This window comes from Diabrotica virgifera, chromosome 6 (genome assembly GCF_917563875.1).
Source record: "Diabrotica virgifera virgifera chromosome 6, PGI_DIABVI_V3a".
Taxonomy (NCBI): domain Eukaryota; kingdom Metazoa; phylum Arthropoda; class Insecta; order Coleoptera; family Chrysomelidae; genus Diabrotica; species Diabrotica virgifera.
In genome coordinates this window covers 55,048,865-55,075,114 of record NC_065448.1, presented here as the reverse complement: position 1 = coordinate 55,075,114, position 26,250 = coordinate 55,048,865, and the positions used below count along the sequence as shown (strand labels likewise).

The 26,250-nt window shown below is 31.8% G+C and overlaps 1 protein-coding gene across 4 annotated transcripts in view; it reads right to left on the bottom strand.

Annotated features, from left to right (window-relative positions):
• The window catches only part of LOC114343216 (ethanolamine kinase), a 171,569-nt gene that overhangs the window by 85,137 nt on the left and 60,182 nt on the right, over window positions 1-26,250 (bottom strand). The window contains exon 1 of one of the 4 annotated variants that reach the window (XM_028294027.1): window positions 16,388-16,531. The exons of 2 other annotated variants lie outside the window; for them this stretch is intronic. The gene's annotated coding sequence lies outside the window, so the exon portion shown is untranslated. Of the gene's footprint in view, window positions 1-16,280; window positions 16,532-26,250 lie in introns of those variants that run through there. One more of the 4 variants, XM_028294032.2, reaches the window with a different exon arrangement.

Here is a 26,250-nt window from a genome sequence, read left to right as displayed (position 1 = left end):
CAGTGCAAAACTGTTGTAAGTCAAAAATTTTATGAAAATGAAGTAATCATGGCATTCGCTTGTTAACATGCATATCTATCAAGTGTAAAACTTTAGTAACTTTCAAATGCTCCACCGGCTAATGGTAGGGTAGGGGAGCCCAAGGGGAGAAACCTGGTACCCTGCAGATGTACCTCTACCATATATTGGCTCTTAACACAAGGGAGTTCGTTAAGGGGGACCCGAAAAAATCTATCCTTAAAAAAACTAGAAATGGTCAGATTAAGATAATGTAAGTTAAGTGCATGCAAAAGAGTGTATATTTAAAAAATCTGACGATTTGAGCCGGGCATAAGGAAACGGGCGAGTCCCAAAGTTTCACAAGAGAAAAGCGAATATTTCGCGAAATGAATGACAGATCGAAAAACTAAAAAATAAGTGCTCAATATTTTTTAAAAATTTATCGAACGATATCAAATACGACTTCCCACGGAGAGGGGTGGGGGGGGGTGGTAAATTTAATATCTTAAATACGAATCCCGCGATATTTCGCGAAATGAACATCAGATCGAAAAACTGTAAAATAAATACACTTATTCAATATTTTTGAAAAATCTATCCAATGGCACCAAACACGAGCCCCCCCCCCCCGAAGGTGGGGTGGGGGTTACTTTAAAATCTTAAATAGGAGCCCCCATTTTTATTGCAGATTTGGATTCGTTGCGTAAAAACAAGAAGCTTTTATTCGAAACATTTTTTCGAATTATGGATAGGCAACTCACTATTATTGGCGGCGTATTTAGTGTTAAATGCTCAACCGTGGCTCAACTCATTCAACTCATCTTAAGAAGATATAGTTGTCAGTAGTTGTTGAAGCTCGTGGAGGACACTTATTAAAAAATTATTGGTTGATTTAAAAAAAACATTTTTGTTTCAAAATCTGTTTATACAGTTTTGGCAAAAGTCAAATGCACTGATGATATTTTATTTTAACATAAATGATCGTTTTACATATAGTTGAATATCAATCTTATTTAAACAAAACACTTTAAATTTTGTTTACATTTGCTAACAATATCTCCAACTGTTGATGAGCAGTTTACACAAACATTTAAATAAATGCAACGAATGATTTCCCAACTACATAAATTAAAACTGGACAGACCATTATTTTATTGTTGTTTTTCTGTGTAATTGTATAAGTATATTATTGACTACAAAACTATTTAGCAAAAACAATCACAATAACAATTAATTAAAAATATGGTCAGTGTTGGTAGTGTCAGTTGCTTATTTTTATCGTTAAATAAATTATTGCGCCACAACTTAATTGTTGCATTAATTAAGTCATTCTGTGAAAAATAGTTTCATGGAAACCACTTCAATATAATATACCTATATACAGAATGTACCGAAAGTCTGGAAACAAATTATAACATTTGTTGGGCGGTTAGCGTATCTACCTTTACTCAAAATAAAATTAAAACAAGTTAGTTATTAAATAGACACACAAGTTATAAATAACATATTTAGATTATCATAGTTTATAAATTATAATAAAAAATCTAAAATATACAGAGTGTCCCGAAAAGATTGGTCATAAATTATACCACACATTCTGGGGTCAAAAATAGTTTGATTGAACCTAAGTTACCTTAGTACAAATGTGCTCATAAAAAAAGTTACAGCCCTTTGAAGTTACAAAATGAAAATCGATTTTTTTCAATATATCGAAAACTATTAGAGATTTTTTATTGAAAATGGACATGTATCATTCATATGACAGGAACATCTTAAAACAAAATTACATATAGTGAAGTTTGTCCACCCCATAAAAATTTTATGGGGGTTTTGTTCCCTTAAACCCCCTCAAACTTTGTGTACGTTCCAATTAATTCATTATTGTGGTACCATCAGTTAAACACAACGTTTTTAAAACTTTTTTACCTCTTAGTATTTTTTCGATAAGCCAGTTTTTATCGAGATGCGGCTTCTTTTTTAATGTACATATTTACATAAAAATTTTAAGGGGATTTTGTTCCTTTAAACCCCCCGAATGTTTGTGTACATTCCAATTACACTATTATTGTGGTACCATTAGTTAAACACAGTGATTTTAAAACTTTTTGCCTCCTAGTTTTTTTTTTTGACAAGTCACCTTTTATCGAGATGTAGCTTTATTAGTCCAGGAACCAAAGCTTTTCACCTCGCAATTTTTACAGAATGGATCAATTTGCTTGAAAATTTGAGAATAAGTAGTGGATAGTCCATGGATCAAAATCTATATGATGCCGACAGGCGTTTTTACCATGGGAGTGGTTGTCACCCCATCTCGGGGGTGGAAATTTTGTATTATATTTTGACCGCAAAAGTTAATAAAAACGTTCATTCTAAGCAAAAAATGTTCTATACATTTTTTTGATAAAATTAATAGTTTTTGATTTATTCGCTATCGAAGTGTTAGTTTTATATCTAAAAAATCAATGTTTTTCGATGGTATACCCATTTAAGATTCACTCAATTTTTGCCGTAGTACAAATTTTATCAAACCAAGTTGTTGGGAATTAAATTATCTACAATTTCATATTTAAACATTTTTTCGTATCTGTGACGCTAATCTTTCTATTCTGAAGAAAATGGCATCTTTTACCAAATTGCAAACATTCTTTATTCGCTTTAAACTTCAGTTTTTTAAAAACTAATCATTCTAAGCCAGTCAAACTTCTAGAATCTATTAATAATATATAAATAAAGAAGAATAAATAAGGCCAATGACTAAAAACACAGCCAACTTACAATATTATGCTTCCAATTGGATTTCTCCTTTTTTTTTCAAAAAAATATATTGATTTTTTAACCGTAACTTTTTTATTTTTAACTTAGAAAGTTCGTTAAAAAATAATTTTGTAGGATTTACAAGATCTATAAGGTTATTAATATTAAATCCTTTTAAAATTCTCAGTCACAAAAAGAGGTGGCATTGAAATGGTTGGTAACGGTGGTTTTTGCATGATATTACAAGATTTAATTGTCAATAGCTCACTCAATTTTTGCCGCAAAAAAAATTTTTGCAAACGAAGTTCTTGGGAATTAAATTAGCTACAATTTCATATTTAAATATTTTTTCGTATCTCTGATGCTAATCTTTCTATTCTAAAGAAAAGACATATTTTATCAAACTACAAAAACTCGTTATTCGCTAACTCCACTTTTTTTAAACTAGTCATTCTAAGCCGATTAAACTTCTAGAACCTAATAACAATACATAAATCAAGAAAATTGAATCAGGACAATGACAAATTTTAATTAGGTGATTAGGCGGTTGTTTACGATAACTATTTTGCTGAAAAAAATAGGGACTGACATTCTTTTTATTATAAGTCACTTAATTTTTTTAGCTAGAGATTTTTTTTTTATTTCTGGAGATATATATTTTTAAATACTTTAAATTAGTCTCCACAAGTTATCCTCGAAAAATGCATAGTTTTCCCGTCCTTTGACATTGAAACTACAATATTTAGCATTTGACGAAGAAGAGTTAACATATAATGAAGTATAGCTCGATTACATACTATTGGTCTTAAAGAAAATAAAAAAAAAACGGTTTTGTTTATTTTTTCAAAAGGTACATTTTTGTTAAGTAAAGTTGTTTTGATAAAATGAAAACTTTTTGAGTTATTAGCAGAAAACTGATTAAAAACATTGATTTTTTCGATATAAAACTAACACTTTCGATAGCGAATAAATCAAAAACTATTAATTTTATCAAAAAAAATGTATAGAACGTTTTTTGCTTATAATGAATGTTTTTACCAACTCTTGCGGTCAAAATATAATAAAAATTGCCACCCCCCGAGATGGGGTGGCAACCACCCTCATGGTAAAAGCGCCTTTTGGCATGATATAAATTTTGATCCTTGGACTATCCACTACTTATTCTCAAATTTTCAAGCAAATTGATCCATTCTGTAAAAATTGCGAGGTTTTATCCTATTTTAAGCTTCATTACTTGGACTATACAAATATGTGGTGGATTCGACAAATATTCAAAATATGTCGATAAACACTGGCTTATCGAAAAAGTAATAAGAGGCAAAAAGTTTTAAAAACATTGTGTTTATAGTCGAGGCATTGAAGTACAAAAAAGGCCTTACTGTCGATTTTTGGCGCAGTAAGACGAATTTTAATGCAGTTTGGTGCGTTGGATTCGTGAGAATGTCAGGAAATTTTGTGAACTAATGTAATGAATAAGAAATCTCAAATTGCATTTGTGCATAAGAAAAATGCATTTCAAAAGTGCATTTTGAAATGGGCAATTATTATAAATTTGCAACTCGGTAAATTTTCTTACTCGGGGGGTTTTTGATACATCCTTGACTAATTTCATGTAGGATTTATTGCCTTTCTCTCTCACACGTTTGTATACACTTATATAACGGTTACACTGTAAGCAAAACAGAACACATTTTTTTTTCTTATTTTGTTTTCGTGTTATAATAATAATTTATTATAAAGAAGTGTAAAAAATATTTTTTTTTATTTAAATTAACGTGTCTCAGCAACGCAGGCCATTGACATGGTTACAAAAGTAAGGTTTACAATATGTTTAAATTACAAGAATTAAGAAAATTAAGAATTTAAATTAAGAAATTAAAATATCAGCAAAATGATAAAAAACAACATTTATATGGCGTAGTTTAACCGAGAGTCTTTGAGAAATATTATCACATTATTAAAGTTACTATTATCACTAAGAGTGGTGGTTTGGTCTTCATCCAGTTTATGTTGTCTTCGGGTGTTCGTGTATAGCTGGCACTCAACTAGTATGTGTTTGACGGTGACACGAGTGTTGCAGGTATGACACCAAGGAGGATTTCCCTGGCTCATCAGGTAACTGTGTGTAAGACGGCAATGTCCAATTCTTAGTCTTCTCATGACAACTTTGTCCCTTCTACAAAGTGCTGGTATTTTTAAGGCAGGTATTCTGGGTTGAATATTATGGAGTTTTGAGTTTGTTCTATTCCCGAGGTTTTGCCAGACTCTCAAGCACATTTGGTTTACTGTATGTTGTACCCCTTAATGAAATTATTGACCACGGCTGCCAACTTCCTATGGCTATGTACAACGCCCCGATAAGTTTCAGGAAACCGAATATTCCTGAGCAGTTTAAACTGAGTAATATCCAATTAGCTAAAACTTACCGATACAGAATGTACTTAATGGCTATTGCCAAAAATAAAAAGATTGTCATTGGAAAAATTCTTTCATCTGTTGATGCATTTACCCAGCATTTAAAAAGGGTATATTTACAAACACAAATTTGGCTGCATGGAGAGGATATTAACATGAACCTAACCGATTGGGGATGTGAATTACAAAATAATGTATTAATTCCAGTTAGAATGACTCAGCCATCTGGTCCTCCAAACATTTTAAATTTAATATTCTGTAGTTGTAAGTCAGACTGCGGCAACTCACGCGGGTGCAGGAAGCATGGGTTAGTTTGTAATTTAGCCTGCAAAAATTGTGCAGGCTCTGATTGCACAAATATTGCATTGGACTCGAGAGAGGAAGGCTTTAATGAAGAAGAAGATGATAATGATGAAGAAAATGAATTTTAAAGATAAATTACGATAAATTTTGTATAATGAACTTTTTTAACCATAAATATATTATAATAATAACAATTCATGTTTATTTATAATAAAAATACCACCCTTTTCGATCACTATAGTTACATCGAAGAAAATAGATTATCCCAAAAACCCCCCGAATAACGATTTTCAACTAATTATATGATAAATTACCATAATACTCCAGAGGAAGAGGTTTATTACACCCGCTGCAGGCAGCAGGTACTTTGCACACTCTCGCCGACCTCATATTCATTTTCAGCGACCCCAAAAACCCCCCGAGTTACAAGTTTGGGCCAATAATTTAACAAATTACCATAATACTCCAGAGGAAGACGTTTATTACACCCGCTGCAGGCACCAGGTAGTTTGCACACTCTCGCCGACCTCATATTCGTTTTCAGCGACCCCAAAAACTCATCGAGTAAGAAAATTTACAGAGTTGCAAATTTATAATAATTGCCTATTTCAAAATGCACTTTTGAAATGCATTCTTCTTATGCACAAATGCAATTTGAGATTTATTATTCATTACATTAGTTCACAAAATTTCCTGACATTCTCACGAATCCAACGCACCAATCCGCATTAAAATCCGTCTTACTGCAAAAAAATCGAAACTTTAATCCTTCAATGCCTCGACTATTAACTAACGGTGCCACAATAATAATTTAATTGGAACGTACACAAAAGTGTGGCGGGGGGGGGGGGGGGGTTAAAGGCACGAAACCCCCATACATTTTTTATGGGGTGCACAAATTTCACTTTCATTTTTTTTTAAGATGTTGCTGCCATAAGAATGCCACATGTCCATTTTCAATAAAAAATCTCGTACGAGTTTTCGATATATGTATATGAAAAAAAATCGATTTTCATTTTGTAACTTGAAAGGGCTGTAACTTTTTTTGTGTGCGCTATTGTATATAGGTAAGCGAGGTTCAATCAACCTATTTTTGACCCCAGAATCTGTGGTATAATTTATGACCAATCTTTTCGGGACACCCTGTATAATGTATAAAAAAAGAATGTATCCATTTTTTTAGGTTAATATGAATTGCATTATGACTTTTAGAAAGTTTCATTCAAATTAACAATGACTATAAAGTTATAGTAGAAAAATATTGCACAAACTTGTTAACAACAATCTGGCAAACAACGTGAAAGGACACAACTACATAAAACATAACCGGCACTTTATACTATTCCACTACGGTCTTTATCTTACAAAACACGAAAAAGTTATTTTTAACCACTGCATATGGGTGTTCCTACTATTATCAACAGATTGTAAACGTTACATAATAATGATTCAATGTTTGTTAATAACTTGTGGCACCGTACATGAGTAAGAAGTTTTAATGTATTCCGAAAGTTCGGAGTGTATATTTTATATGTTTCGTTTTTACTTGATTGCGTTTTTAGCTCGGTATAGAACATGAAAGTACATTATACTATTTTGCAACAGTTGTCGCTGAATAAGTGGTATAATTTCTTTTTCTATGTATTTTTCCCCAATGTAAACTAAAAACCGCTATGTTTATTTTCGACACGTATATTTTACATTCCATAAACATATGAATTAAAAAATAATTTAAAAAATTGGTATACAGTCGAACCCGCTGATTGGAATAGCCTTCGTGTCAAGCAAAAGTATTCCTATAACAAGGATATTCTAATAACTGATCATATGTGCATAGTAAAAACGTTTTGGGACGTTTTTCATTCCTTAAACCAGCATATTCCTTTAACCGGTATTCTAATAAGCGGGTTCGACTGTAATAAGTGGAGGAGTAGACTGGATGGAGATGGAGGCTTAATAAAGGATAGACGAGTTACGTGAATAAGATATAGAAACAATAGGGGAGTTGCAAAATACATTAAAATAAGTAGGGAGTAAAAGTTAATTTGGTAAAAGAACTCTCTAAGAAAAAAATGCATAGAAACAAAGACGAAGGCACAGAGATGTCAAAGTCAAGAAGTTAAAAATGAATACAAAGAAAATAGAAAGGTTCTAAAGATTGAAATAAACAACACTATAGAAAAGAACTCTGAAAAACTTTATACGAAGCACTAGAACAAGACATCTGTGAAGACGCCTACAAAATAGTCGTAGATACATTTTCTAAAGTTTTTGCTCTTGAACCGTCTCAAAATCCCTTTCCTATAATCAGTAATCCACGAGTTATTCCCAAAATTGATTATATCGACTTTTCACCTGAAATCATTCAGCGCCATATTGACAAGTTAAAAAACAACTCATCTCCAGGGCCCGATAAAATTTCTACATTATTTTTGAAAAAATGTTCAGATGTCCTCTCTGTTCCACTATCACTAATGATGCGTTCATCTTTTAATGCACACTCCTTGCCTTCAATTTGGAAAAGTGCTTCGGTGACACCTATATTTAAAAAAGGAAATAAGTTAGATCCCAATAATTTCAGACCAATAAGCCTTACACCTGTTATTTGTTAAGTTATGGAATCAATAATCACAGAGTGTCTTTCAGAATTTTTACTTCGAGAAAATATTATTCCTCTACAACAACATGGCTTTGTGAAAAGTAGATCAACCATGACTAATTTACTGTGGTGTGTTAATGAATAGACAGCAGCATTAGATAAAAAACGACCTGTAAATGTAATATATTTAGACTTTGCAAAAGCATTTGATCGAGTACCAAGAAGAAAATTGATGTATAAACTAGAACATTTTGGCATTCGCGGACAACTTCTTGAGTGGATTAATGATTTTTTAACAAATCGGGAGTTTTGTGTTAGAGTTGGCAAGTCGCTGTCATCTAAAAAACCGGTTTTAAGTGGTGTTCCACAAGGATCTGTTTTGGGTCCACTACTATTTGTGTTGTATGCCAGTGATCTTGAATCTCATATCAAATCTAAGAAAGCTTTCTACGCAGACGATACAAAAATATTTGCTGACCCACTCTTCAAGGGGCAAGACTTACAAAGTGACTAGATTCGATCTTTAAGTGGTGTTCGGATTGGATGTTACCTCTAAATAGAGATAAGTGTGTGGTTTTACATTTGGAAAAAAATATCCCTCGTTTGTCTTATTTGATAGACGGGCATTTACTGGATACCGTGGAATCATATAGTGACCTTGGTGTAACAATTACTGAAAATTTGAGTTGGTCGGAGCATATTTCAAACGTTACTAAAAAAGCGAATAGTAAGTTATACCTACTTAGTAAGACTTTTACAAAAATATCATTTTCGGGTTCTATTCGTTTGTATAAAACTTATGTCCGACCCGTACTCGTACTGGAGTACTGTGGAACGGTTTGGTGCCCAGAATTAGTGCGCGATAGAACTCTTCTCGAAAATATCCAAAAGAAGGCCACCAGACTATCTTTCAAACGAAGAAGGCTAGCTTACCAACAAAGGCTTTCTTTAGCAGGGTTACCAACTTTTGAAGCTCGTCGACTCCGTGGTGACTTAATTATCACCTTCCGAATTTTAAAGTATGGATATGGAGATTTGCAACACTTGTTTATTTTAGATGATCACAGCAAAATACGTGGACATAGTTTGAAAGTCAAGAAGGAACCCTTTTCATCGATAAGGCGCCAACATTTTCTGTGTAATCGTATTTTTAGTATATGGAACAGTCTCCCAACGGAAATTATAAATTCTCCATCTATAAATGTTTTCAAAAACCAACTAGACAGTTATCTCTTTGTAAACTGATCAGTGTTGTGCACAATCTATTAGTCTATAGTTTATTTGTGAAACTAATTTTTGTAATGTAGGTACTATTTCAATTATCTTGTAAATGGGCTTATGGGTCTCCATGATCCCAGCCCTTATTTCTATGTAATAATAAATAATAATAAATAATAAAGACAGAAATGCTTTACAGTTACGAGGAAAGTTTAAGATAATACATTAAAAGAGACAAAAGTCTCCAGGTGAACTAAAATTAGCCAACCTGGTTCTATTATTAAAGCCGGGAAGGTCAAAGAATAAAATCAATTCGTTTAGACTTTGTTTGAACAATTTGTTTGCTGTATACCCTGGTAAGAACATACGAAAGACTCATAAAAAACAGATTACAAAAGGCGTTGAATGAGGGTAAACAAATATGGAAGCAATAGTCTGGATTCCAAAAAGGAAAATCAGCAGTTGATGCAATAAAATGGGTAGCAGAACGCAGAACAAGTCAAAAACAACAAACGATAATGAGTAGTTATAGCAATGCTTAAAATTAAAAATGCCTTTAATACACCAAATTGGGCCACGATAATCGAAATGATAAAAGACATGGATATACCTAGATATCTAAAAAACATAATGTGTAACTATCTAGCTAGCAAACAGAGAAATAAGAGTAACCAGTAAAAAATGGTTGGACACAAGTCGGGTATTCCTCGGAGATCGATGTTGGGTGCAATACTGTGGAACATCATGTACATGTACAATGGGGTACTGGAGCTCATTAGAAGGTTGGGGAAGGGGTGAAAACAGTCGCTTTTGTAGATGATCTAGTAATCATAATGGTAGATTATACAAATTGAGGGACCATAGAAAAGGGAAACAAGGCTCTGACAAAGTGTCCATATGACGAAGAAGATAGAAATGGTCAACCTAAAGGAAGAGGGACTTTATGAAATTCAACCTAAGAGGGGTGCAAATTGTACCGAAAAAGGAGCGAAAGTATCTGGGGCTTTAACTCGATGACCGATTTAATTTCACAAATCATATAGAGAGAGCTTAGAGCTCCATTCCCGGGATACTCCCGGGACAAATTTCCCGGGAAATCAGTTAAAAATTTAAATCTCGATTCCCGGGAATTCTTACATATTTCCCGAGATTTTTTAAAATATTTTCTTTTAAATTATGAGCAGAGATATGACTAACTCACAATGATTAAATGATTCTGACACAATTATCTCTGTCTATCATTTTAAATTATTCCATTTAAAATATTTCTTTTTCAATTACATTTTAAATCTTACAATTTTGGCGTTGAATCAGAATGTATCATTATGTCATATCGGTCAGCATAAATATTCTCTTGTTTATGCGACCGATCTGATTCATTTTGAAGCATCCAGAATTATAACAAAAATATTTATTTTTAATTAAAATTAGTTTTATGAAGAATTACTGAATAGGAAATTTAATACGTTATTATATTGGTATTGGTGCAAATCAGCTGACCAGACATTTAAAAAAATTACTCACTGCACTAAAAAGCATCACACCTACATCAACAGAAAGCGCGTTTTCAACTATTCAAAGCAAATTTCTGTACAAGAAAAGGACCTGAAAGAGCAAATACTGAACAATGTTTTTTTTTAAACATAAATTTCAATAAAAACAACGAAAATTCAGATTCAAAACAAATTTATAATTTTTCTATTATTCCCTCCAAAATTTTGAACTTTTTTTTTTGATTTTTTAATATCTAATCAAATTTATGTTTTTATGCTAACTGCATTGAAAAATTAAAAAAAAATCAATTTCTTCTTTTTATTTTTAAATTTTCTGATTCCCGGGTATTCCCGAGAAATCCAAATTACAGCCTCCCGATTCACGGGAAATCAAAATGGGCCGGGAAAATGGAGAGAGCTGAGCAGAAGACCAACGCTTTATCAAAGGTAATGCCAAATACTGGGGCATGGGCGCCCATATAAAAATTTTCAGGGGGGGTAGACGTGAAGATTTTGCACATTACATTTTGTACACTATGGATAACAATATATAGTTTAAAGCACCCGAAAAGTTAGGGGGGGCACGCCCCCCCTGCCCAAGGGTATGGGCGCCTATATACAGGGGGTAGTTCATACAGACCGAAGATATATTTAGCAATTGTACAGTCTACAGTTGCATGCGGTATCAGTTTTGGAGGAACTACTAAAAAAAGTAGATGGAAAGGATGATAAGGCGCAAAGAAAATTACTATAAAATAAGGGTGGTAAGCGCACATAGGACATGCTCAACAATTGACGTACAAGTGAGAGCAGGAATTGTATAAAGAAAATGCTTATATGGGGATACACTTATTTTCAACCCTAAAAATCGTAGTGTAATTTATGACTCATCTTTTTGTGACACTCTCTAATTACATTTTAAACAAGTTTTGAGAGATTGTCAAAATCAAAAATATTTAAGGCTTTGCGTTCTTATTGAGATTTAAAAAAGTATTTGTTCATCTAAAATGTCAAAAATGATTTATATCAAATGTCACTTTTAAATGTTTAAATTGAGAAAATTACTGTAAAAATGAATAAAACACCTTAAAAGTCATGATAATTCTCATATAAAACGAAGTCCCGCCAGAAGAATCCCATCTGAAGTTATTCGCAATCATTTGTTGAATTTTATTAGAGATTTTCGTAGGTCCGATAAACAAAATTTAACGTTAACTGAATTAGTGAGAAGAGGAGCCCAAATTTGAAGACAGATGAGCAAAACAGACTATTTATTACCTTTTTGTAAACTTTAAGATAAATTAATGTTGTTTTATAATCAAAATTTAACCCTCACCCACAAGTTATAGTCCATGTGACTAACAACTTCAGTGAGAACTTGGATTTATTATTATGTACTAATTGCTACAAATAAACTCTATTATTATTATTATTAAATATATAAATAATGTATAAATTTTATTAAGCAGAATTTAAGCTGATTGTTTTAAATAATATTATATTTATGATAATGTAATCGCATACTAAGCGGAATAACAAGTTAACATTTATGGTGGATTTCCCCTTTTGTGTATTTATTAATTTAAATTTTGTAAAATAAACTTACGAATTTTGTTCTAAGAATAAAAATATGTTTGGTATAGCTGTTTATAAACAGACTATAAACAAAAACTTTAATAATCCGTGTTATTACATTAAAATTACAAACATTTCTTCTTTATGATAACCACAATACAGCACCATCCACCCTTATCCATTATCAAGTGGAATATTTCCATTTGTTCATTTTTCGCACTAAATGGTTAATAATTTAAAAACCATGATGAAATTTCAGCAGAAAACATAAATATAGGTTTGTTTACTATACATAAATTTTAAATAAAATATTTTTATATTTTTCATTTGAAAAATTGCTATTTCATACAAAAATCAATATACTTAAAATTAATTGAATTTAATGCTAATTATTGATATCACAGAAAAATTAATTTTATTGTGTTATAAATAAAAATTTAAACATTAAATAACTTCATAGAAATCGAAATGTATATTAAAAACCAGCTCATAAATAATTAATAATACCATGAAGAACGTAACAGAATATTAACAAAAACCTTGAGATAAACAAAGGTTTACCTACAATTAATTGAATGAAAAACAGAAACCGCACTCTACAGATACTGGAATCAACATAATCTAAACGTACTAAAAGTGAAAAAGACAATTTGAAACCAAAAAAGATTCAAATATAAATAAACAAAAAAAGGATTTATTATTGTATATTTACAGAAGATATATATAAAAACTCATAACAAAATAAAAAATCATGAAAATATTAAATAGACAACATATTTGAGCTATTATAGTCGGTTCGCTAAACTCAGACACAACTGGCTAGTGATTTTAGTAAGTATTTTGCCAATCTGGCAAAATTGGCAAAAAAGTAATTACTAAATAGTTAGTAATTACTAAATAGTTAGTAATTTGGCCAATTTCGGCAAAACTGGCAAAAAACAAAAAAAAAATACCTACTAAAATCACTAGTAAGATGTGTCTAAGTTTAGCAAATCGACTATATTTTATCTATATTATACAACTGGGGCCAGGGAAATATAAGGCGCACTAAAAAAATGCCTAGAGAATGACTAAAACTACTGCTGTCTGTGACTACCATAGAGTGATTAAACCACACGAATGATTATCTGCCGTGTTATATCTATTCCACGCATAAAGCATATCATATTATAGGAGTGCTTTTCGATAACCGATAGGTATAATACCTTATACAATATACCTTAATATGTACATAGGAAATATAATGGTAGAAAACAGATCTTTCTTTCAATGTAACATTTAATGAAGTCAAGATTTCTCTCGCAGGGTGCAAAAATCCAGATATATAAGACCATAATACGACCAGCAGTCGCGTATGGAAGCGAAACATGGACGCTAACAAAAAGGGAAGTAAATAAATTGATGGTGTGGGAACGTAAAATTCTTCGAATGATATATGGCCCTTGCAAAGACAGCGTGACAAACGAATGGAGACGCAGATACAATAAGAGTTATTCGGAAAGGAAAATAGAGTCCGATATATAAAGACCAATACACTCAGAAGATGGGCATGATATATGATACGTAGTAACGACAATCGCCTTATAAACAATTTATTTTTGGGAAAGGCCAGATGGGAGAAGGTCTGTCTATAGAAAGACTCACGAAGAATTAAAACGCCATTGATGATGATGACCTAGTGATTGAATATTAGCATATTTATATTCTGCTTCATACAGAAGAAAGGAAATATCTTCGAGTGCTCTACCACATATGAATTACGCAGTGGATAAAATGTGGCGCTCAGAGTAAGAGTGGCCTAAGCCACAATCCATAATTTTACCAAAACGCTTTTATTACATTAAAGTTATCCCTTACGCAATGCTTGAGCAACTTTCCATCTGAAAATACTTAAAAAAAGGATAACTTTAATGTAATAAAAGCGTTTTGGTAAAATTGTGAGTAGTAGGTTAGGCCACTGTTGCTCTAAGTGTCTCAAATATTCTCCACTATATTATCGACTATATTGACGATATGCAGAAAGAAAAAGGGGGAAATACTAGCAGAACACTCAACGTATATTTATAGTTACAATGCAGCTTACGACTAGGCACATAGAAAAAAGATGTTTAGTTTAATGAGGAACGAAGAATACCAGATAAGTTAGTTAACAAAATAAATTCTTGAAAAAGTCAAGTTGAGTGTAGAGTTCGGATCCAGTACTAATAAGAAAAAGAAGAATATGGAGTACTGTTAAAAAGGCAACTACAAAAATGCATAAAATCGAAAGCCAATGTAAGTAAAGTGGAACTTAAAGCTATCAAATGTTTAAAAGAAGATGAAAAAGGGACTACGTCAGGGAGACGTTCTAACATGCATCTTGTTAGACAAAAAATAATAAGAGACACGACAGTCAATACTTAAGGAACAATAATGAATAAAGGTGTGCAAATATTTGCATTTGCAGATGATGTTAACATAATCTCAAGGTTAATAAGAAAAATGATAGAGACATTCAATCAAATAGAACGAGCACAAAAATACAAGAAAAACAAAATGCCGAAGATAAAAATACCTTGATTAGACCTGTACTCAGATATGGTTTAGAAACCTGGACACTCTCTAAATGTGAGAAAAGACTATGAGCAACCTTTGAAAGAAAAATCTTGCAACACATACAGAAATACATCAAAGAAAATAGAATTTGATGAATAATATACAACTTTGAACATACAAAATATACCACCAAGATCCAGATATTATAACATTCATTAAAATAGGACTGCTGTGTTGGATGGGATATGTGAAAAGAATGGAAGAACACGAAATACCAAACAAAATAAGCAAACACATGCCGCTACGAACAAGAATAGGATGGAAGGCCGATTCTGAAATACAAAGAACAAATAGGAAATTATATAACAGCCAATCAGAATAAACACGAAAGAATGAAACCTATCAGAATGAAGAAGAATATTGGAACAGGCCAAAACCCAAAAAGGTTGTAGAGCCAGTAATGATGACGATGACATGGTTATTAGTACAAATGCTAATAATCGCTTTATTATGTGTAACTTAATATAACTAAAAAAATACAAATTGGAACTATCTAGGAACTCTAAGTAACGATATACTTAACCAAAACAATGAAATAATACGTCGCGTCGCGCGTCGCTAGAAATTAATTTTACTGCAAATATTCATGTATTTCTAGATAATTATAGTAAATATTTATTTGTAATTAAGAATATTGAAAATATACGTTTTAATAATATTATTGTGAGGAAGAAATGTTTATATTCTCAAATGAAACGATAGGTATAAGAAATATTGTCACCTACGTCAAAGATTTTATTGTACCGTTTTTAAAAGAGTCTGTAATATTTGTTTATTATAAGAGTATTGATAATTGTTATATTTTTTAATCTATGTGACATAACGGTTTTCTAATTCCATCTGTTTTGTTGAACATACAACATATCGATCAGGAAATGATCCATATTTTATACTGACTACTAGTGACTACTTCTACATATATGTAGAAGAAAACTGGACCAAGTACTTGAATAACAATAAAAGATGAAATTATACGTTACTGCAATAATATTGCAAAAAAACATCGATCAAGAACAAATGAAAACATCGACCAATAACAAATATATTGTGGCTTAGATGTTTTTGAAAAATATTTTGTATCAAACAATGATCAAACACAATGTTTTTAATCAAAATTATGTATTATGTGCCAATAGTTTCTCGAAAGAGAGAAGAAGATTCAAAAATTTTTGATAAAAATTAATATTATAAAATAGCTTTAACATAGTGCACGTATTTATAGCCGTAGAATTAAACAAAAACTATTTTGTTTACATTATTTTATTGCTAATTTAATTAATTATTTGTCAAATCAATCTTAATATACTAATATACCTACAGATTCTTACCGGTCTTTCAGATCAACAATCATTTGTTCAATAAACACATACACCACATTAATATTTGTTTCGTTGGATAACAAGGTTTAAACAAATAACACAAAAACCCAACGTACCTTACTTATTATTTAGTCAAAAAGTGTTAATATTTCTGGCCTCGAATGTTGACAACGACAACCAAGTTCATACGTTCATTCACTACAAAACACACTTGTTGAATGAATGGTAATGTTAAATTTTCTCATTCGTATCACTACTTGTGGTTATATATAACAGGGGAGATAAGCGTTGGATAGGAATTGGATTAATCAAAAATGTTGATACGTAGTTCGTTGTAGGTGATGATGATAGGGGGACATGCAGGAACAGTTCAATTAATAACAGTGGATAAGAAAAAAATAAGTGTAGTGTCGTTTCATAATAATATTTATCTACTCTATGTCATATTATGTATAAGTTTTTAGTCTGTGAAAATTGTCATTATAGATATCTAGCAGTGCGTGAAGGGTTTAAAGTGTGCGTGAAGTAACAATGTAGGGGAGAGTTGGACAAAACCGAGTACCACTCCAAAAACCGTCTGTATCTTTTGCTATGTGAGAGTAGCAAATGTTTGCTGCAGATTGGCAGGGCCCCCGCTACCATATGTGCAAAGTGTGCAATGCACACGGGCGCCGTCCTTTAGGGGCGCCACAACCGAGGGTCAAAAAGTGCAAAAATATTTACAAAAAAAAAATAAAAAAGCAAAAATTAATTTTTAAATAAAAGTTGAGAAATTAAATAGTTCAGTTTTATTTTATTTGGATCTTGGATGACATTTTTAGTCTTTCTATAAACATAAAATAAAAAATCCCGCTATAAAAATAACAAACACTCAACTGTAGATAAGAAATACCTAACTATGTGCTGATTTCGTGGAAAAATTCCAAACACATTGGTTGAGCAATAGTGTGTGGGTGGTAATTCTATCTCATCGATAAGCGAACGATTCTGCGGCGCTCAAATGATGAATCGACAATATTATTTTAAAATCGCATACCTATCAAATAACTAATTAGACCGGACTGTATTTCGCCCCCTTTGCGAAATTATTCCGATTTGATTTTTTTGCACAAACTAACTCAAAAAGATGTCCTTATAACAAATTCACAGGGTGTAAAGCGGTGCCGTGGACGAAAAATTGGTAAAACTTTTTTTTGAAAACAAATTCACAAAATAATTTTTTCATTTCGAACAAATTTTTTTAGTTGGGTCATTCTGAGCAAAAAAGGTCTCATCATTTTTCACTCAAATTGATTATTGTCGAGTTATATGCAATTTAAAATTTAAAAAATGCGAAAATTACCATTTTCAAGGCTAATAACTCGATTAAAAATTATTATTATGAAAGTCAAAAAGCGACCAAATCAAAGTTTAAAACCCCTCCTAAAACATTCTGAAGAAGTTTTTGTCATTATTTTAGTACAAATCTGTTGTTTTTAATTATTACCAATTAGCGCTCTAGTCCAGGCTGTATCGTTGCCCACGTTAGCAAAATTATTTCGATTAGATTTCTTTGCAAAAACTATCTCAAAAAAGGTCCTATAACAAATCCACAGGGTTCCAGGCGGTACTTTGGTCGAAAAATTGATTAAACAATTTTTTTTAAACAAATTCACAAAAATAATTTTTATACTTCGAACAATAATTTTTAGATAATTTGGGTCATTTTGAACACAAAAGGTATCTTGTGATTTTTCTCTAGAATTGATTGTTGTCGAGTTATATGGCCATTTTCGCATTTTTCAAATCTTAAATCGCGTAGAACTCGACAACAATCCATTTTAGAGAAAAATGACAAGGGACCTTTTTTACTCAGAATGACTCAAGTTATCTAAAAGAAAATTGTTCGAAATAATTCTTTTGTGAATTTGTTTAAAAAAAATGTTTAAATAATTTTTCAACCCCGACACCGCCTGGCACCCTGTGGATTCAAGCTAGGACAAAAATAATCCTCGGACAAATAATCCCGAAAAAAAATCCCCAAAAATTATCCCTGGACAAAAAATCCCCAGACAAAAAAATCCCCGGACAAAAACTCCCTACAAAAAATCCTGGACAAATAATCCCTACAAATATTTTTGGACAAAATATCCCCACAAAAAATCCCGAACAAAATATCCCCAAGAAATATTTGCTGCGGAATAGTTCTCTAAAAGTTTTCCCGTGAATGCAATCGCCATGAAACCGCTTTTCGGTACGAAAATAATGATTAGCAATTAATAATTGAATTGCATGAATAATTGTAATTTCGATTAAGTACCAAATTTAGAGTTCCAATTCCATGTCGAAAACTTCAAATTTTACGTGGCAAAAAAGTGTGAGTTTTTTCAAAAATCGTGGGAGAGAATGATATGGGGAATGAGCTAAGGCTGTGGGAATCATGTTGTAATTATTGACTTAAATCTTTTGGTCACTTGTTTTGCATAAGTATGTCCAGTACATTGCGTATTCGTGATGATAACTGCTGGTCTTGACAACGATAATCTTGATTGTAATCCAAAAAACCTGTTCCTTTTTGTACATTTAGCGTCAAAAATATTTAGTCATCATCATCATTAATGTCGTTATAACTTTTCGGGAGTCTTTGCCGTGTTTATTATTGCCTTCCATGTTTGTCGGTCCTGTGCCACTATTTCCCATTGCCTCACTCCAATTTTCTCCAAATCTCCTCTGACTGCATCTTTCCACCTTTTTCTAGGCCGTTCTACAGACCTTCTCCCATCTGGCCTCTCCCCGAGTAACTATGTCTGGTTTGAAATTTTTTGCATGACATATTCTAAGGCCAGATTAAACAACAATGCTGACAACGTATCTCCCTGTCTCAGTCCAGAATTTACACGCAGAAACCGTTTGATATTTTTCCCACTATTCTGACTTGTACAAAGAAGTTACTTTGTACGTGCATTTGCGTTACCGCAGTTAGTTTCTTCTGTACGCCCAACTCGGCCATTTTGGTCGAGCTGGGTGTACGGAACAATTGAAAGAAAATTGAAATTTGAAGACTTTGGCATGGAATTGGAATTCGAAATTTGGTAAAATTTCGGGAAAACTTTTAGAGAATTATCCGGCAACAAATAATTCGTGGGGATTTTTTGTCCGGGATTTCTTTTTGGGGATATTTTGTCAAAAACAAATTGTGGGGAATATTTGTCCGGGATTTTTTGGGGGAATTTTTTGTCCGGGGATTATTTGTCCGGGGATTTTTTGTCCAGGGATAATTTGTGGGGATTTTTTGTCCGGGATTATTGGTCCGGGGATTATTTGTCCGGACCCCAAAAAAATAAATAAAAAAACATTATCAAAATACCTATGCCTATAAAATGACAAGGGGCGCCAAAATCCTTTTTTGCACACAGGCGCCAAAATCCTTTTTTACACACAGGCGCCAGTAATTCTTACGGGAGCCCTGCAGATTGGAATATTCTCAAATGACTTAAGGTTGATAAGCCAATGCCAATTTTTAGAAATATTCTTAGATTTTTAATTGTTTTTGTTTTTATGAAAATATTGCAAAATACCCGGTTTTGTCCAACCGGTATGATAAAACCGGGTAGTAACTTAATTACCATGTAAAAATACTAATGGACAGAAAATAAAATATTTATTAAAAGTATGTGAACAAACATCGAAAATATATGAACAGAAGTCACAAATAAAAACTTAATTTACATCATCATAGGCACTATAGGCGTCATAAGCCCATTTGGTGCAAGACACACATTTTATCCAGCCTTCTCTCGTATTATAATTTGAAAATAGTTAATTGTAATATAGACACGCATCGTCATTATTATCGTCTTCCTCCAAACTCTCCAAAATTTTGTTTTTGGTGCAGCCCTTTTTACCACGTTTTTTCTTTTTTTTTGTCCAATTCATTTAATTTTCATTTTTTTACGACTGGAGATTTTCTTAAATTTTTCCTACTAGCTTTCTTACTAGCTTCTTCAACAGAAGAAGCCACACGTTGTAGTTAACTAGAAGCAAAAAACCACTGCAGAAACTGGAAGTAACAAGAGGTCTGATAAAATCAGGTACCCGGTTTTGTCGATTTTCGGACTACCCGGGTTTGTCAAACTCGGAAACAAAACATTAAATGTTATTTAAATTTTTAAATTATGATATAATATTCAAAATTTTTGGTTAAATAAAAGGTAATATACTAGGTTACATGTATTAAATTTTGAAATGGCCATTAGTTATTCATTAGAGGAGAAAACAGCTATAAACTTACCTTAAAAATCGAGTTTTCTGCATCAAAAAACAGGTGAGGTCTTACTGCTCCGGCACAGATTACTCAAATGAGGAAAAAAATGAATACACACGACTGTTGGTGGTAAAGGGACACTAATTTTAACATTGTCTAATAGATAGCAGCAGACAGTTATAAGAATTATGGGGTACCCGGTTTTATCAACCTACCCGGTTTTGTCCAACTCTCCCCTATTTTAAATGGGATTTACTTTTTCGCACACTTTCAATGGGTTTTTTGGCACACTTTCATATAATCGAATATTCTTAACTTTTGCGTTGTCATGGTGATGACAATATGAGCAATGACTTACAACAAAAGTTTTTGACAGTTTTGTGGTATGAAAGTAGTTAGGATTTTTAAATGTCAAAGTTCTAAAAATTGTAGAATAGAAATGAATTCCAGTGACGAAGAGTTTTTTTATTTGTTTATCGTAGATAAAATATTGTATGAAACTGTGCGAAACTGTGCGTTGTCGCTCGTGCTCTAAAAATCGCGTGCGTTCGCAAAAAGCATACTTCACGAACTGTTTCATAAATAACTATTTTCAACGGTCAAATATGTTACAAATATTTTTATATTTATCATTAGTTGGCAATTAGGTAAAATTATCGAGTTGTCTACGAGTCTATGGTCTTCAGATAATCGAAATAGTTATTCGGCACTGTATATTCCTGTCCAATCGCGAAAGTTATTGAGCCATGATGTGACGCGAAAAAACCAAAGTGATGTCAATCCGAAAAAACCAAAACGTGGTTTACACGTTTGCTCAACCTTACACAATGGGGCTTTTCATCGATTGTCATTTGTTTCGAGCCTCTGTCATATGTTGTATTGTCCTTTTTATGAGCATTTTTCAGTGCATAACAAATGATAGGAAAAAGGGTAAGTCCGTGATAATACACATTTATGACATTTATTCTAACATGACATTTTAGTTAAATCTGACAGTTGTCACATTTTATTTTCAATTTGGAATAAAAACAAATCAAATGTGTTTCTTGCATTTATAAAATGGTATTTTCTTTGATTTGTATAGTCTTATAATTTATACAGATTATATTTGTAATATTATTATCTAATTAAAAAAAATATTTTTTCATTATGGCGCCATCTATTGACAACTAGAATAATCACCGAACTAGAATAATTACCAAAGTAATCACCGACGTGCCTTTTTTTCTGTCATATACAATTTAATGTGTTAAAAAGAAATCGAAAAACTGTGACGCACTGAAAGGTGATCATGAGAAAAAGAATATAATCTGTGTATAATATTAATATACACGGATTATACGACATATGACACAAGCTCGAAACAAATGACTGTGAATGTGACAAATGTGAAACACATTTTAGAACAAGTCAATAGATTTAAGTGCCTGAGATGATGGATCCATAGCAGCCTAAATCCTGATCTAGAAATAAGATGGAGAATAGAACAGGCCAGAAAATCTTTCGAGAAAATCAAAAAACTGCTTTGTGATTCTCGATAAAATTCGAAATTCGACAACGTTTATCAAAATGCTACGTCTGATCAACTCTTCTCCATGCAGTTAAGACGTGGATCTTTAAAACATCAACTGTAAATAAATTGGAGTCCTTTGAAATGTGGATTTACCGGAGAATCCTCAAAATTTCATGGACATCGCATACCACAAACGAAGAAGTGCTGCATAGAATAGGCAAGGAAATAAAACTTTTCAACACAGTGAAAGCTAGATAAACATCATTACTATAGGCCACATACTGAGAAGCAATAAGTAGGTACCAATATGCTCAACTTATAGTGAAAGGAAAGATCGAGGGAAAGAGAGGACTAGGAAGGAAAAGACTATCGTGGCTCAGAAATATCCGACAATGGACAGGGCTAAATTTTGAATCACAACCAAACGGTTTCGCAATCAATATTTCATCATCAGTGTTATCACCTAAAATAATTATAACTCTATAAGTAAAGCAAACGTGAGGTTAAATTTTGACTAAGGTAAAAAAGTTAATAGATGGTTATACTTACAGGTTTATATGCTTTAAGCCACCAAAATATACGGGTAAATACCCTTGAGTTGATTTAAAAAGTTAAGGGTACATTATATTGTCAGATTTTTAAAGGATGTTAAAAATATTTCCAGATAAAAATGCCAGTGGTTAATCTGGAAATATTTTTAACATCCTTTAAAAATCTGACAATATATAATGTGACCTTAACTTTTTAAAACAACTCAAGATTATTTACCCGTATATTTTGGTCGCTTAAAGCATGTAAACCTGTAAGTATAACTATCTATTACCTTTTTTGCCTTAGTCAAAATTTAACCTCACGTTTGCTTTACTTTTAGAGTTATACTTATTTTAAGTGATAACACTGATGATGGAATATTGATTTCGAAAACGTTTTGTTGTGATATTACTTTTTTTAATGATTTTAAATATATATTTTACAAGATAATGTTTTTATTTTTTTATCTCCTAAATAAACTATTCACTCTCACATTTGAAGATGTTTTTAGAGAATTATAATGGGACAACCTGGGAATAGACAAAACGGAAGAAAAATTGAAAAACTTGATGTTCGCTGATGACGTTACCTTATTCGCGCATGAAAGTAGGATCAGAAATGAAGACCACAAAGTCAAAATATATGAGTTCTGGTGCTGGTACTGTTTTTTGACACCTTGTATCATGTGATATTTGTGATGTTTCAATAAGCTGACATCAACGAACTGTAAAGTGTGTGTGCTCTGTACGAATAATATAGTAGTGACATTTTTAAATACATTTTTGTACGTTCTTGAATCTCTATCTTGTCCAGAAGTAAAAAAAACTACCTAGACAACGACAACAATCGAACAAAATCAGTTAATATTGTTATCTGAAGGTACGTATCCATTATAGTCCAGAGAAATAAGGGTTTTGTCAGGACACTTGAGCAGCCAGGTTGTAACTGGATTTTTTGGGTACTATCTTGCTAATACATTATAAATACAAAAATGCCCGTCACAGTTCGGACGAGAAAATTAGTTATTATCAAATAAGGGTCAAAAATGGCAGTTTTTTCGTTTAAATCGCTACAGGTAAAAACAGGGTAATTAAATATCTTATTTATAATATTCTTCTTTTTGTAGATAAGCCAAGATTTAAAATGGCACTTTTTGAATTTTGGTCCAATCCTTTTTTGTTTCGGAAAGTGCAAAATAAGACTAAAATTTCAAAAATGAAAAATGTGCTATAACTTTTGCGAAAATGGCCTTAAGACTTTCATAATGCACGAAAAGTTAAGTAAAACATTCCATATAATGCACAAAAATTTTTAAGACGATTCGTCAATTAGTTTACATTTTATTCAATTTGTTTTTCGCAATATTATTGTTCAGAAAATAAGAATGACATAGCAATTCTGTGCAAACCACATGCAAGAATAATAGTTATATTTTTAAAGTATTGAAAAAAATCATTAAAAAGTCGTTTTTATTACTCCGAAAAAAGTTTAGTAAAATAGAGTCATTATTGGCTTCTAAACAATTTGAATAACTTTGTTAATATTGACTATAGAGTAAATCTACTTTAGGATTTCAAAAGCTGGTATTTTTATACGAATTTTTAGAAAAAAAACTTTTTGCCTAGGTTAATTAGGTTCAAAGTTATCCACTTTTATTATTTAATTCGCAGTTAGTTACTTCTATATACATCAAATTCTCATGTAACAGTGTTAGTTACCATACTACTCCGAAACGGCTTGGCCGATTTTTATAAAATTTTAAACGTTTATCCTGTAGGACATTAAAGAGGTTTTAATCTATTTTTTATACCCATAAGTTATAAGGGGGTTGCCCCCCTGACATTTTTTTTAAATTTTTTTTTGACAAAATTATCTACCTTAATTTTATATGATGTAGAATTAAAAAATACATCAACCCTGAATTTCCACTTGTCTATCACCAACCCCTATTTGTTAATAGTTAATATATTTACATCTATAAAATTCTCCTGTCACAGTGTTAATTTCCATACTCATCCGAGACCGCTTGACCAATTTTTATGAAATTATTTATGTATATTCGGTAGGTCTTAGAATCGGTCGTAATCTATTTTTCATATCCCTGAGTGATAAGGGGAGTTCCCCCTAACATTTTGTAATGTTAGGTGGGGTTGTGTGTACATAACGTACTCTATAAAACTACGAGTACATACAAATTAAAAAAATTATGATCAAAATCCATCAACAAGTTTCAGCGATATTAATCGCAGCATATTTATGTTTGCAGAATCAGTTTCATTTTTTGAGTGCACGTATTTTAATAATTCCCCTCCACCGACCACGAATTAATTCCGTTCGGACGCCATTTTTAAAGCCTTATTAATAACTCTGTTGAGGTTCAAAGTTTACTCAAACTTTTACACATAACCTATATATCTTCAACTTCAAAATGGCTCTAGTTAGGTTGTTTAATTGTTATAAACAAAGTAGCCGTCGATTAAATAAAAAAAGTGGCTAACTTTGACCGTAATTAACCTAGGCATAAAGTTTTTCTTTGAAAATTCGTATAAAAATACCAGTTGTTCAAATTCCATTGTAGTTTTAGCCTACAGTCAATATTAACAAAGTTATTCAAATTGTTTATAAGCCAAAAATGACTCTATTTTAGTAAAATGTTTTCTGAGTGATAAAAATAACATTTTAATGATTTTTTTAATGCTTTGAATGTTGTTCTTTGAATGTCTTCTTTGATGTTGTTTTCACAGAATTGCTGTATCATTATTATTTTCTGAACAATAACATTGCAAAAAAAAGCTCTTTGTATTGTATATACTGTTTGACTCAACTTTTTATGTAATATGAAAGTTCTAAATTCATTTTCGCAAAAGTTATACCAAATTTTTTATTTTCGAAATTTTAGTTTTATTTTGCAATATCCGAAGCAACAAATAATCGAACCAAAAATCAAAAAACGCTATTTTAAACCTTGGCTCATCTACTAAAAGAAAAATATTATAGATAAGACATTTAATTACCCTATTTTTACCTGTAGCGATTTAAACGAAATAACTCTCATTTTTGACCCTTATTTGTTAATAACTAAATTTCTCGTCCAAACTGTGACGGGCATTTTTGTATTTATAATGTATTAGGTATATAGTACCCAAAAAACCCATTTGCAACCTGGCTGCTCAAGTGTTCCGAATATGGTATATTTTTGCCTTATTTCCCTGGTGTATTACGTTGGTAATCTGTGCACATATAGTGGATACCTTGGTGCTACCACAGAATAAATAACAACACATAAGCGAATCTGACTGTCGTTTCCATTGATTTTGAAGGGACCAAAATATTTGACCTTGTGCACCAGTTACAGAATAGAACCTGATGTTCTAAGGCTCTAAACTCTAAGGAATAGACCATTCCAAATTAGGTAATATTTTTGACAAGTAGCTATTAATTAAATATGAAGTATAAAATTTAACTAAAAAATATAAATAAAATATAAAATAAAACATATATAAATATAAAATTTAACAACTGTCACGTCAGTCGCAAAAGTGAGGTTGCACCAGTTACGTTGACACATGAGCATGAAAATTGTGTTACCGTTTTCGGCAGGAGTTTCGCTTCTGTGTGGTTATTTATTCTGTGGTGCTACCGGAGCGCTCATCCTTGGCGATTCAATCGGTGGCGGTTTATATGTAGAGAAG